Genomic DNA, 14,353 nt, shown 5'->3' with positions numbered 1-14,353 from the left:
TCCCACCCTCTCATTGCCAGGGTTCCACAGTCTTGGCACCCAAGGCATCGTAAAAACCATCAAGAGAAACATTCCAGAATGAAGTCCGGAGAGGGGAGGTTTGCTAACACCCATCTCTCTTGCCCTTTGCCCTCCTGCTATAGACTCATTTCCATGCTGTTCATACTCTCTTGGCTTTTCGAAGTCTTTAACTTCTGCTTTATTAGCTACGGCCATCTCTGCACACGATGCTCTTTGTTATTTCCTTAAGATTTTATTTATTTATTTATTTATTTGAGAGCGAGCGCATGAGCAAGAGAGAGAGCATTAGCAGGGGCAGAGGGAGAGGGAGAAGCAGACGCCCCACTGAGCAGGGAGTCCGACACAGGGCTCAATCCCAGGACCCGGGGATCATGACCTGAGCCGAAGGCTCGGACGCTTAACGACTGAGCCACCCAGGCGCCCCTGCCCAGTGCTCTTTAATGCAGCATCCTAAATTCCACCACTGAGCCGGCAGGAAAATGAAGAGAATCAGGAAAACTCAGAAGACATGGCATTTTCAATAGCACATGGGCAGGAGAAAGTAGTCAAAGTACGACCATAACTTCAGGCATGAATTGTCTGCCCACTGATAATACACACACCTTATTGAATCCTAAGCTTCTTTATTCACAGTCCACAAACGGACAAAGGGCAACTCATACACCGTATCTGTCTGCAGTTCTCATTAGTCACATGGGTTCCCTGTAAAGGTCAGAGACACCTGGAGGATCCTTAGCTCCCTCCACGTGACCCTGCCCTCAATGCACACAAATGTCACCTGGGCCTGGACGATGACAGGATGTATGTCTGCCTGGCTTGCTTGCTTTCTCTTCCTTTCTTCCTTTCAAGATTTATTTTAGAGAGAAAGAAAGAGAGAGCACAAGCAAGGAGGGGCAGAGGTAGAGGAGAATCTCAAGCAGACTCCACGCTGAGCATGGAGCCTGACGCAGGGTTCAATCTCACGACCCTGAGGTCGCCCCTCAAAAAAATTTTAAACAAAATGAACAAAAATAACCTTTGTTTTTTCCAACTGTCTTCTGTAATCACTTCACAAATAAAAGGAATGCTCAGGGAGGGAGTTAGCCCACTTGATTGAATTTCCTGGTTAATCATCAAGTAGCTATGAAGTATCATCCTAACTACAAGATAATTAAAGATTACCAAATAAAATATTCTTGTCAAAAATCTAAACTCAAAATTTCATATATCTATCCAGGCAGTGTTTTCTCTTCTACTCCATAATATACCAGTTTTCTGTTTTAATAAACACAAACTACTCTCTGAATCTGTTAATACAATTAACTTTCTGGGCAGATTTATAAGATTGTACTGTGGCTTGGGTATGGGTATTCTAGTTTGGTAAGCACAAATCTAAACCTTTACTTGATTTTGTGGAAAAGGGAGTGGTTAAAAAAAAAAAAGAATAAGGAAAATTTTCAGTAAGTTGGGCCCCAGTTAATTGAGCTTTTACTGCAAATTTCCTCCTGCAAGTCACATAACAGATAATATTCCGGATACTTTTCAGGACTATTATGCCCAGACCTCCTTTTCAGCCTTGCATTTCCTGATCTAGCCTTTAAAACAGCCAAAATGTTTCTTACCCATTATGTGGAGCAATGTGGAGATTTTCAAGGAGGGAGAAGGAAAAAGGGCATTTCCCCACTGCGGGGCAAATGAGACAATGCCCTAACTTCAGAGGCGGGTCAGTCACCATTTAAGGCACAGCTGTACTTCACCAGGAAGGCCAGAGGTGGCAGAAGCGCTCCCCGTTGCAACACCCATAACAAGTCATTTGAAGTGACCCAACCAGAAAGAGAGGAAGCGAAGCTGGAAAAGCTACCCGGCTACACACCTTGGCTTCCTACTGCCCAGCCTGTCAGGTGGGACAGCACAGCACTGCCCGTATACTCCTCACCCCTTCTCCAGCCATAAAGCTGCAGGAGCGAGCTGTCCTCTTGGTTCCAGAGCACATACAGAGGAAACAACGGCCACTTCCCAGACCTCCCAGACTTTCCACCCGCCTTACCGAAAACATCGAATGCTACCATCAGCTGTTGGCCATGAACACTGTCATTCGATTCTGGTTGCTCTGAGAAGTTCACATAGCTTGTAAATACACTCCGTGTGCAAAATGAAGCCAAATTGGAGTCGATGAGATCATCAAAACCTTCTCAGCCCCAGGAGGAAGAAAGCTGAATAGTCCAGTAGATGTGACCTGCCTGAACATGTCAGCATCAGGAAGCTGGCGTACACGGTATAGATCTTGGGCACTAGTGAATGTCACATCCTGACATTCGAGTACTCGGTTTCTGGTTAAGAAGTAGTTGGTCAGGGCGCCTGGGTGGCTCAGTCGGTTAAGCGACTGCCTTCGGCTCAGGTCATGATCCCGGAGTCCCGGGATCGAGTCCCGCATCGGGCTCCCTGCTCGGCGGGGAGTCTGCTTCTCCCTCTCCCGCTCCCCCCTCTTGTGCTCTCTCTCACTCTCAAATAAATTTAAAAAAAAAAAAAGTAGTTGGTCATTTGGCTGAAGAACAAGTTTTAACTACAAGTTATAAGCAAACATACAAGAGAGAGCTTCTGAGCTAGTCTCTGCATTTGCACCTAGGAGTGGCTTCAATGTTTTCAAGTATTTATCCTACAGAAAACATATTTTTTAAAAGTTTGGAGTACAGTTACTTTGCTAGATAGGGTTTACTGTATAATACAGCTTTTAGGGGCGCCTGGGTGGCTCAGTCATTAAGCGTCTGCCTTCAGCTCAGGTCATGATCCCAGGGTCCTGGGATCGAGCCCCGCATCGGGCTCCCTGCTCCGCGGGAAGCCTGCTTCTCCCTCTCCCACTCCCCCTGCTTGTGTTCCCTCTTCGCTGTGTTTCTCTCTGTCAAATAAATAAAATCTTTAAAAAAAAAAAAATACAGCTTTTACTTTAGTAACACATTTTTAAATTGTTTTAAAAATGGCTTCCATCCTTTTTTGTAGACTTAGCAGGTCTCAAAGAGGTTATTTAATATCTATTTTATTCCACAGCATTCTAAGCAGGAAAAATCCATGCTATAGTGATACAATTTAGTGGAATGCCCAAAGTCTTGCAATAGGACATTCCTAATGTCAAACATCTACGTGTATATATATTTTTTGTCCAATTTTTCAACAGCCATTTTTTAAAGTTTTTTTTTCCCAGTAATCTGTACACCCAATGTGGGGCTCAAACTCAGAACCCCAAGATCAAGATTCCCATGTTCCACCGACTAAGCCAGCCAGGCATTCCTATTTTTTTCCAGTTTTTAAATTGTGGTGAAATACACACAACATACAATTTACCATCGTAACCATTTCTTTTTAAAGATTTTACCTACTTATTCGACAGAGAGAGAGCACAAGCATAAGAGGCAGAGGGAGAAGCAGACTCCCCTCTGAGGAAGGAGACTAATGCTGGACCCTAGGATCATGACCTGAGCTGAAGGCAGACAGTAACCCACTGAGCCACCCAGGCACCCCTACCATCTTAACCATTTTTAAGAGTACAATTCAGTGGCATTAAGCACATTCACACTGTTTTTGCAACCATCACCACCATCCATCTCCAGAACTCTTTTTATCTTGCAAAACTGAAACTGTGCCCATTAAGCACTAACTCTCCACTCTCCCCTCCCCCAGCCCCTGGCCACTCTACTTTGTCTCTATGAATCTGACCGCACTAGAGATCTCACAGAGGTCAAATCATACAGTTACGTCCTTTTGGGACTTGCAATTATTTCACTTAGCATTAGTCCTCAAGGTTCATCCATGCTGTAGGAGGTGTCAGAATCTCCTCTTTTAAGGTTAAATAACAGTCCATGTAAATGTGACATTTTGGGGAGTGGGGTGGAGGGATGGGTTCGCCCGGTGATGGGTATTAAGGAGGGCATGTACTGCATGGAGCACTGGGTGTTATACGCAAACAATGAATCATGGATCACTACATCAAAAACTAATGATGTACTGTATGGTGACTAACATAATAAAATAAAATAAAATTTTTTTTAAAAAGTGACATTTTGCGGGCGCCTGGGTGGCTCAGATGGTTGAGCGTCTGCCTTCGGCTCAGGTCGTGATCCCAGGGTCCTGGGATCGAGTTCCGCATTGGGCTCCCTGCTCCTTGGGAGCCTGCTTCTCCCTCTGCCTCTCTGCATCTCTGTCTCTTACGAATAAATAAATAAAATCTTTAAAAAAAAAAAAAAGTGACATTTTGCTTATCCATTCATCCAATAAAACATCTATATATTTTTAATCATTTGGAAAAGGATCCATATCTAGGTGCATCATCTCAATGCTCAGAGAATGATAAACCCGAGAACCTGCCTGTTCCAGAGAAATCTTTAACAAAAATTTTTGTCTGCTAAATTAAGATGGGAGGTTATCTGGTCTGCAACTAGCCAACTGTATTTTGCTGAAAAACAAAGAACCACTGACACCTCTGCAAACTGTCCACGTGTTACATGGCATCAAGTCCAGCACGCACAGGACTCAGTCTCCCTGAGGCTTACAGCCTGCACTCCCCCCTCCAAATTTCACTTTTTCTAAAAGTCAAATTACGAGGGGAAAAAAAAAATTCAAACATAACCACTATCTCAGCAGGAAAATGATCCACAAGTCCAAGGACTGGATACATGGAAAATAGAACAGTGACATACCGAAACAGCCAATGAATTTGGAGCACACATGAAATAAGAGGGAAAAAAAGCGGATTTTTGGGGAATTTCTTTTAACCATCTAAAACTCAACTTGAAACCACCATGGCTCAGGTGGGGGAAAAAAAAAGAGCAACTTCAGTGAAATGACAGCCATCAGTGTGTGGTGGTCAGGGACAGGTGCCTTAACCCCAAGCCTGGAGGCAGTGTTAAGGGAAGAGCTTTTGACCTTGGTGAATGCTGGCTCCCACAGGCAGCTTGTGTGGCCTTGGGCAAGTTAGTCGATGCCTTTTAAGCCTGTTTTCTCACCATCAAATAATGCAGTAGCACCTAATAATGGGGTTTGTGACAATCACATGAGGTCATGTCAGCTGCTCCCCAGCAGCAAGTGTAAAGCAAAAGTTCATCTGTAAGAACGTGCCAGACGGATGGAAGACGAAAGCTGGTCTTTAGTCCTCTATTCCAAGGGCTGCTCCAGCTCGGCACTGCTGACCCGTGGCGCCCGAGAATTCTTTGTTGGAGGAAGAGGACGGGCTGTCCTTTGTTTTGTACTGTAGGATGGTTAGCAGTAGCCCTTCCCTCCTCCCACTGGATGCCAAGGCCACCGCCACCACCCAGTCGTGATGACCAAAACGGTGTCCGGGCATTACCAAGCATCCATCAGAAAGGGTTCCTAAAATACCGATCTCAAGTCACTATTCGGAGCATCCTTGGAAGGTAGCATGCCTCTGCCTGCTCTCTCACCCATCTTTCAGAGTCAGGGCTGCTGCACTTTCCCCACACAGCGCTCCACATGCCCTAGCTCATACAGGCCTCCCAGGCCGTCATAAGTCCCTGGGCTACTCAAAAGAAAACACTCCTGGCCACAGTGAGATGTGTAAATAAGTAATGAAAGAAATGGAGGGGCACCTGGCAGGCTCACTTGGTAGAGAATGCAACTCTTTTTTTTTTTTTTTTTTAAGATTTTATTTATTCATTTTTACTTTAGAGAGCGAGCACACACATGCATGAAGGAAGGGCCAGAGGGAGAGAATCCCAAGCAGACCCCACACTGAGCGCGGAACCCAATGCGGGGCTTGATACCATGACCCCAAGATCATGACCTGAGCTGAAATCAAGAGTCAGACACTTAACGAACTGAGCCACCCAGACACCCCAATCATGCAACTCTTGATCTCAGGGCTGTGAGTTCAAGCCCCACATTGGGTGTAGAGCCTGCTTACATACATACGTTAAGTATAAAAGACATGAAGAGTACAATCTCGTTGTAGATGCAAAACAGACTAATGAAAAGCTAAAGACAAGGGCTGTCCAAGGGCAGGACAAGATTCTCCGCCAGCTGATAGAGGATGGTGAGATAGTGGAGAAGTCTGCTGCAGGGAAAAATCCGGAAGGAGAACATGAGCATCAGTAGCTGGACAAGCCAAGAGACTAGACTGAGAATAAAATCCTGGAACCAATAAGAATTACAGCAAGGTTACAGGATACAAAAGTCATATAAAAGTTAACATATAGGGACACCTGGGTGGCTCAGTCATTAAGCGTCTGCCTTCGGCTCAGGTCATGATCCCAGGGTCCTGGGATCGAGCCCTGCATCGGGCTCCCTGCTCAGCGGGAAGCTGCTTCTCCCTCTCCCACTACCGTTGCTTGTGTTCCCTCTCTTGCTGTGTCTCTCTCTGTCAAATAAATAAAATCTTTTAAAAAAATAAATAAATAAATAAATAAAGTTAACATATAGGGGCGCCTGGGTGGCTCAGTTGGTTAAGTGACTGCCTTTGGCTCAGGTCATGATTCTGGAGTCCTGGGATCAAGTCCCGCATCAGGCTTCCTGTTCAGCAGGGAGTCTGCTTCTCCCTCTGAAGCTCTCCCCTCTCATGCTCTCCCCTCTTACGCTCTCTCTCTCTCTCATTCTTTCTCTCTCAAATAAATAAAATCTTAAAAAAAAAGTGTTAACATATAAAAGTCAATCACTGGGGCACCTTGGCTCAGTCAACTGAGTCTGACTCTTGATTTTGACTCAGGTCATGATCTCTGGGTTGTGAGATTAAGTCCTGCATTGGGCTCCACGCTGGGCATGGAGTCTGCTTAACATTTCTCTCTCCCTCTCCCTCTGACCCTCCCCACCCTCTCTTAAAAAAAAAAAAAAAAAAGTCAATCACTTTCACTTTCCCATATACCAGCAATGAACAAGTAGAAATTAAAGTTAAAAACACATTACCATGTACATCAGCAACCAAAAAATGAAACATTTAGGTATAAATGTAACAAAATATGTACAAGATCTATAGGAGGAAAAATACAAAACTCTTATGAAAGATATCAAAGAATAACTAAATAAAATGGAGAGATATTCCATGACCATGGATAGGAAGACTCAGTATATTGCCAAGATGCTAGTTCCTCCCTATTTGATGTATAGATCCAATATAATCCCAATCAAAATCCCAGCAAGTTGTTTTATCAATACTGACAAACTGACTCTGGAGTTTACATGGAGAGGCAAAACACCCAGAATAGCCAACTCGGTATTAAAGGAGAAGAACAAAGTCAGAGGACTGACACTACGTGACTTCAAGACTTACTACAAAGCTACAGTAATCAGGACAGTGTGGCGTTGCAAAAAGAATGGGCAAACAAGGACACCTGGGTGTCTCAGTTGGTTAAGCGACTGCCTTTGGCTCAGGTCATGATCCCGAGGTCCTGGAATCAAGTCCCACGTCGGGCTCCCCCTGGCTCAGCATGGAGCCTGCTTCTCCCTCTCCCTGCCACACCCCCTGCTTGTGCTCTCTCTGTCAAATAAATAAATGAAATCTTAAAAAAAAGGGGGGGGGCACTTGGGTGGCTCAGTCGTTAAGCGTCTGCCTTTGGCTCAGGTCATGATCCCAGGGTCCTGGGATCGAGCCCCATGTCGGGCTCCCTGCTCCACGGGAAGCCTGCTTCTCCCTCTCCCACTCCTCTCTCTGTCACTGTGTCTCTGTCAAATAAATAAATAAAGCCTTAAAAAAAAAAAAAAAAAAAAAAAATGGGAAAACAGATCGATGAAACAGAGTGCAGAGCCCAGAAATAGATCCACATAAATACAGTCCACTGATCTTGACCAAGAGCAAGGGCAATTCAATAGAGAAGGGACAGTCAACAAATGGAGTTGGACCGACTAGACATTCACAGTTAAAAACTGAAATCTAGGGGTGTCAGGGTGGCCCTGTCAGTTAAGTGTCTGACTTTGGATTGCAGCTCAGGTCTTGATCTCAGGGTTGTGAGTTTAAGCCCTGCGTTGGGCTTCACGCTGGGCATGGAGCCTACTTTTAAAAAAGAAAAATCTAGAAACAGACCTTACATCCTTCACAAAAATTAACATAAAATGGATCCTAGACCTAAATGTAAAATGCAAAACTACAAACCAGACTATAACAGGAAATCATCTAAACGACCTTGCTTATGGCCATTACATTTCAGATACAACACCAAAGGCACAATCCATGAAAGAAATGATTGATAAGCTGGAATTCATTAAAATTTAAAACTTCTCCGCAAAGACACTATTCAAGAAAATAAGGCGACAGCCACAAACTGGAAGAAAATATCTGCAAAAGACACACTGGGTAAAGGACTATTAGCCAAGGGCGCCTGGGTGGCTCAGTCGTTAAGCGTCTGCCTTCGGCTCAGGTCATGATCCCAGGGTCCTGGGATCGAGCCCCGCATCAGGCTCCCTGCTCTGCGGGAAGCCTGCTTCTCCCTCTCCCACTCCCCCTGCTTGTGTTCCCTCTCTCGCTGTCTCTCTCTCTGTCAAATAAATAAATAAAAATCTTAAAAAAAAAAAAAAAAAAAGGACTATTAGCCAAAAGATACAAAGAACTCTTAAAACATACAAAGAACTCTTAAAACTCAACAATAAGAAAACAGAACTTGATTTAAAAAATGGACAAAAGATCTAAACACACGCCTTACCAAAGAAGATATACAGAAGGCATGTAAGCATATAAAACGATTCTCCACATATGTCATTAGGGAATCACAAATTAAAATGAGATACCAGTGCACACCTACCAGAGTGGCCAAAATCTAGAATGCTGGCACCAAATGCTGGCGAGGATGTAGAGCACCGTGAACTCTCTCACTGTGGGCAGAAACGCAAGATGGCGCAACCACTCTGGAAGACAGACTGTTTCTTACAGAACAAAACATGCTCTTACCGGGCGCCTGGGTGGCTCAGTCGTTGGGCGTCTGCCTTTGGCTCAGGTCATGATCCCAGGGTCCTGGGATCGAGCCCTGCATCGGCTCCTGCTCAGCGGGAAGCCTGCTTCTCCCTCTCCCACTCCCCCTGCTTGTGTTCCTGCTCTCACTGTCGCTCTTTGTCAAATAAATAAATAAAATCTTTAAAAAAAAAAACCAAAAAAAAAAAAAAAAAAACTTTAAAAAAAAAAACCAAAAAAAAAAAAAAAAATGCTCTTACCATACAATCCAGCAACTGCACACTTTCATATTTACTCAAAGAGTTGAAAACTTACATCCATACAAAAAGCTGCACATGGATATTGACAGGAGCTTTATTCATAATTGCTTGGAAGCAACCAAGATGTCCTTCAGTAGGTAAACGGATAAACTGTGGTCCATCTGAACAATGAAATATTACTCAGTACTAAAATGAAATATACGATCATGATATGGTAAGCCATGAAAAAATATGAAGGAGACTTAAATGCATACTGTTAAGGAAAGACGCCAATCTGAAAAGACTACATACTTTATGCTTCCAATCATAGGACATTTGAGAAAAGGGGTTGGGAAGAGAGACAGAGGACAGAGGACCTTTAGGGCAGTGAAGCTACTCTGCAGGATGCTACAATAGTAGATACGTGACATACATTTGTCCAAACCCACTAAATGTACAACACTGAGAGTGAACCTTAGTGTAAATTAGGGACTTTGAGTGATAATGATGTTAGTGTAGGTTCACCAATGTACCACTCTGGTGTGTGTGTTGGGGGGGATGGGGTATATGGGAACTCTCTGTACTTTCTGCTCAATTTGGCTGTGAACCTAAAACTGCTCTAAAAAAATTAAGTTTATTAATTTTTTCTAAGTAAGCTCTATGACTAATGTGGAGTTCGAACTCAAGACCCTGAGATCAAGAGTCACATACTCCACCGACTGAGCCAGCCAGGTGCCCCAAGTTTATTAATTTTTTTTAAGATTTTTATTTATTTATTTGACAGAAAGCACAAGCAGGGGAAGTGGCAGGCAGAGGGAGAGGGAGAAGCAGGCTCCCCGCTGAGCAGGGAGCCCGAAGTGGGGCTTGATCCCAGGACCCTGGGATCATGACCTGAGCCGAAGGCAGATGCTTAACCGACTGAGCCACCCAGGCGCCCTATTAATTTTTTTAAAAAAGTAAGGCCACTTGGGGCACCTGGGTGGCTCAGTTGGTTAAGCATCTGCCTTTGGCTCAGGTCATGATCCCAGGATCCTGGGACTGAGCCCTGTGTTCACTGGGCTTCCTGCTCAGCGGGGAGTCTGCTTCTCCCTCTCCCTCTGCCCCTCCCCACCATTAATGCTCTCACTCCCTCTCTCAAATAAATAAATAAAATCTTAAAAAAAGGGGGAGGCACCTGGGTGGCTCAGTCAGTTAAGCATCTGCCTTCAGCTCAGGTTATGATCCCAGGGTCCTGGGATTGAGCCCCACATTGGGCTCCTGGCTCAGCGGGGAGCCTGCTTCTCCCTCTACCCCGTGGTTGTGTTCTCTCTCACTATCTCTCTTTCTCTCTCTCAAATAAATAAAATAAAAAAGTAAAGTCACTTAAGGGACCAAATTTTCACAGTAAATAGTAAAAACAAAATGTAAATGAAACTCTATCTTGAAAAATGAAACTAGACGTTACATATAATTTAGGTTATAAATGCAACTGTGTACATAGAAAGGAAATTAAGTAGGGAATTTTGGCATAATTCTAACAAAAAACTTAATGATGACATCATAAACCACAACTCACTCCCTATTTGACTTTTACTGCGTCATTGTGCAAATATATTTAAGGACTTCGCCAGTCTTTTCAATGACTTCTCTTGGTTTTTTGATATCTAAATGATTCTACTTGGGAGAGCTCAGGGTATCACCTTCCTCATCAATTTCCAACTGTTAGTGGGTCTGTGGGTTGTAATGTGTCAACAGATATGTGTGAAACTTTAACAGCTCTCAAACATTTCTTCCACCAGACTTCATGAAATCTTGCAAAGATTTGCAATTTCACTTCACAACTGATTGTGACTTTTACCAATCAGCAACAAGAATGATAATAACAAACCCTTGATTTGATGGGCCTGGACAGAAGCTAGTGATCAGCTGTGACGGCTGGGCATGGACAGTAATTTTTTTTTTTTTTTTTTGAGAGAGACAGTGAGTGTGGCAGGGAGGGGGGATCTTAAGCAGAGCCCACACCCAGCGCAGAGCCCCATGTGGGGCTCATTCTCACGACCCTGAGATCATGACCTGAGCCAAAATCAAGAGCTGGGTGCTTAACCGAGGAGTCACCCAGGTGCCTCAACGTCACCATAATTTTTATCTTTCCCTATACCACTCCTAGCTAGAGGGACTCAGGCAAACAACAGTCTGATTAGAAAGACCACTGTCATCACAGTAGGAGGATAGTGAAGAGATCAATTTAAGCTAAAATCTAGTGCCTACCACAAGTCAGGCACTATTCCATTGCTGGAGATCCGAGATGAACAGGAAATGCCCTCTAGGAATTCAATCTAACAGAAGAGGCAAAGAATAAACACTGTTGTTGCTGTGAAGGTGTCTATGTATATGAAGTGCTATGGAAAAGACATAAATAAAGAAGGAATTAATTCTGTTTCTAAGTTAGGTCTTGAAGGAGGAAGTTTAAAAGCAGACACCAGGCTGCCAAGCAGAGTTTAAGAGCAAAGAAAGGCCTAGAGACTAAAAGCACAAAGCTCATTCAGGAAATACAGGGTCCAGTGTAAGGAGCCCACGGCTCCTCACTGCTGGTGGGGGGGGAGGGGGGAGCGATTTTTAAACAATAGCAACAAAAAGGAACCACTCTAGGGAGGCTGGGGCCCAAGTTTAAAGCAGGCAAATAAGTCCGGACTTTATTCTCCAGCTACAAGAAGCCACGTAAACTTTAAAACAAAGAGTAAAACTATTTGAGAATACCTGGCAACAGGACAAAGAATGATTTAGAGGAGGGAACCCAAAGTGCAAGGACATCCATGGGCACCTCCTGTTACGGTGTCTAAGCAAGGACGCGGACCTGGACTCCTGGCCTCAGAAACAGCACAGGGAATAGACAGTAGGTGTGGATGCAAAAGCAGCTCACCCGGTCTCAGCTGCCACTGCAGGCAGAGGAGGGGCTTCTGGGGGAGGGCAAAGGTGGCAGTGGTCCTGGGACTCTGGCCAGCTGCTGTTACCAACTCAAAGACAGAAAGCAGCAAGAGCATATTCCAGGGTGGGAAGGAGCAAAAGGGTGAAATGTGGACAGACTAGATGGACTGAGTTGAGGTGGTGAGGTCTGACAAACCGCTAGGGATGGACCAGCACTCAGCCAAAAGCTGAAAGATGGTGAAGTGTCAGTAACACCTAACAGTCGGAGTCACAGGAAAGGCAACTCACTAGATTTCAACCAAGGGAAACCCCATTCCCTACTCTGAACTGCCTCTTTTGCTTTTTATTTATTTATTTATTTTTTATTTTATTCATGAAAGACAGAGAGAAAGAGACAGAGACAGAGGGAGAAGCAGGCTCCCCACGGAGCAGGGAGCCTGATGTGGGACTCGATCCCAGGACCCTGGGATCATGACCTGAGCCGAAGGCAGACGCTTAACCGACTGAGCAACCCAGGCGTCCCCCTCTTTTGCTTTTTAAAAGCTAGGCATCACCCCCTTCCCATGTCCTAAATCACCTCTTTTCTCCCTATTAAATGGATTCCATAACCACATTCTATTCCAGAAAACAGAACTAAGAGGCAGTGTATACCATACATTGTTTTAAAAGGTCCTCCAAACCAAAGGAAAGCTTTCATGACCATTTCTAAGACTATGAATTCTTGGAGAAAAGAAACAAAACACATCCTCAACGCTCTTAAAATGAGTTTTGAGCAAAACACAGGTTTAACTGACCACTGACACTTCCCCAAAAGGTGCCACAAAAAAATGTCTTAAGGCTGAATCCCGGGGTGTCCAAACGTCTTCACAGGCACCAGGCAAGAGCACTGGAGCAGGAGGGGGGTACCAGAGACCTCCTAGTTCAGCAAACAACCACTGACCTCCAGCCCCTCTAGGTTTTTCATTTTACACACTGATGACACGGCCTAGGATGAGCTCTATCACCCTTTTCACTGAGGATCTTCAGGGCTAACTAAATGTGATAGTTTTGGAGAGATTCATGAAAAAAAACTCAGGCAATTGTGAGATTATCTAAAACCTCTGTTTTTGATTCTTATCTTTTGCCTCTCACTGCTCATAAGCAAATCCATAAGAGAGGCCAGAGGACAACAAGGAAGTGAAGCTCAGTTATTCTGCTGCATTTGCAGCTCTGCTTGAAAAGACTGGGCACGGAAAAGCAATCAAATGACTACAATTGGATTTGGGGATTATCAGTGGCAGCCAGCCAGTTTCTAGATATGACACTCAACCTGGTCAACCAGTTAAAAGAAAAGCTGCGAGAAAGAAACGCATTTTTAAAGGTCTATATAAAAGAACACTAACTGTTAAATAGTTATCTCGTGGGAGCAGAACGGCAACAGAAATCAAGGGAGTCTTTTCCTGTTCAGTCTGAATACACATACACATACATTTTTTGTCATGTAAATTTACGACTAAATATTTTTAGCTTAAAAAAGGGGGGGGAGGGAAAAAGGGGGGAATCTTTCTCCCTTGGTCGTAATTTTTGGAGCCACACCTCCTAAACTCTGACCACTAATACACCCCTATGACTGAACAGTGCTGGCCAGGATGAGCAAACGTCACCCCTTGGACACTAACAAATGACTCTTTCAGCGCGGGGAAAAAAGCAAACCACGGACTCGAGGAACTAGAAGCAAACTTATCAGGTGACTTTTTTTAAAGCCAATCAGGACACTCCTCCGCATTCAAGGCCCTAAAACCGCAAAGGGATTTCCCAGACAAATTTTTAAGCTTCTAGACAAAACGCACTTTGTGATTCAACGGCATTGTTCTGCCTACAGGAGACCTGTTGTCCCATGAAACCGGTATATATATATTTTTTTCAACAGCCTGTCTTCTGGAAGGTCCTGTGAGGCCGCGGGGCCAGTGCCGCGGAATCCCGCTGGGATTTCACGCGGTTCGGGGAAAGGGGTCTTCAGCCCCCCGCAGTGTCCGCAGGCCCCGCCCCCGCCCGGCCAGCGTCACCTGACCGGGTAGCGGCTCCCCGCTTCTGCCCCCCGCGCCCACCCCCGCGCCCACCCCCGCGGGGCGCCGCCACCGACCTGATGACACTGATGTGGAACTGGTCCTCGCGAAGGCCCCGCCAGGCACCGGGCAGGAACTCCTTGCACCACAGATAGGCCCTGCGCCGCGTCCGAGGTTCGGGCTGCTCGTCTGCCGGCGGCGGGGGCAGCGGCAGCGGCGGCGGCGGCGGCAGCGCGAGCGGCGGCTGCGGGCCGCCCAGCTGCTTGGGCTCGCGGTCGCTGGCG

At 45.2% G+C, this 14,353-nt stretch overlaps 1 protein-coding gene across 5 annotated transcripts in view; it reads right to left on the bottom strand.

Annotated features, from left to right (window-relative positions):
* The window catches only part of CHKA (choline kinase alpha), a 61,711-nt gene extending 47,503 nt beyond the window's left edge, over positions 1–14,208 (bottom strand). For 4 of the 5 annotated variants that reach the window (XM_044919144.1, XM_021685275.2, XM_044919146.1 and 1 more), the window contains exon 1: positions 14,147–14,208. The gene's annotated coding sequence lies outside the window, so the exon portion shown is untranslated. The remainder of the gene's footprint in view (positions 1–14,146) is intronic. The other variant, XM_044919143.1, reaches the window with a different exon arrangement.
* Between the last annotated feature and the right edge of the window lie 145 nt (positions 14,209–14,353).

Source organism: Neomonachus schauinslandi, chromosome 11, assembly GCF_002201575.2.
Source record: "Neomonachus schauinslandi chromosome 11, ASM220157v2, whole genome shotgun sequence".
Classification (NCBI taxonomy): Eukaryota; Metazoa; Chordata; class Mammalia; order Carnivora; family Phocidae; genus Neomonachus; species Neomonachus schauinslandi.
This window is presented reverse-complemented; position numbering and strand designations above follow the sequence as displayed.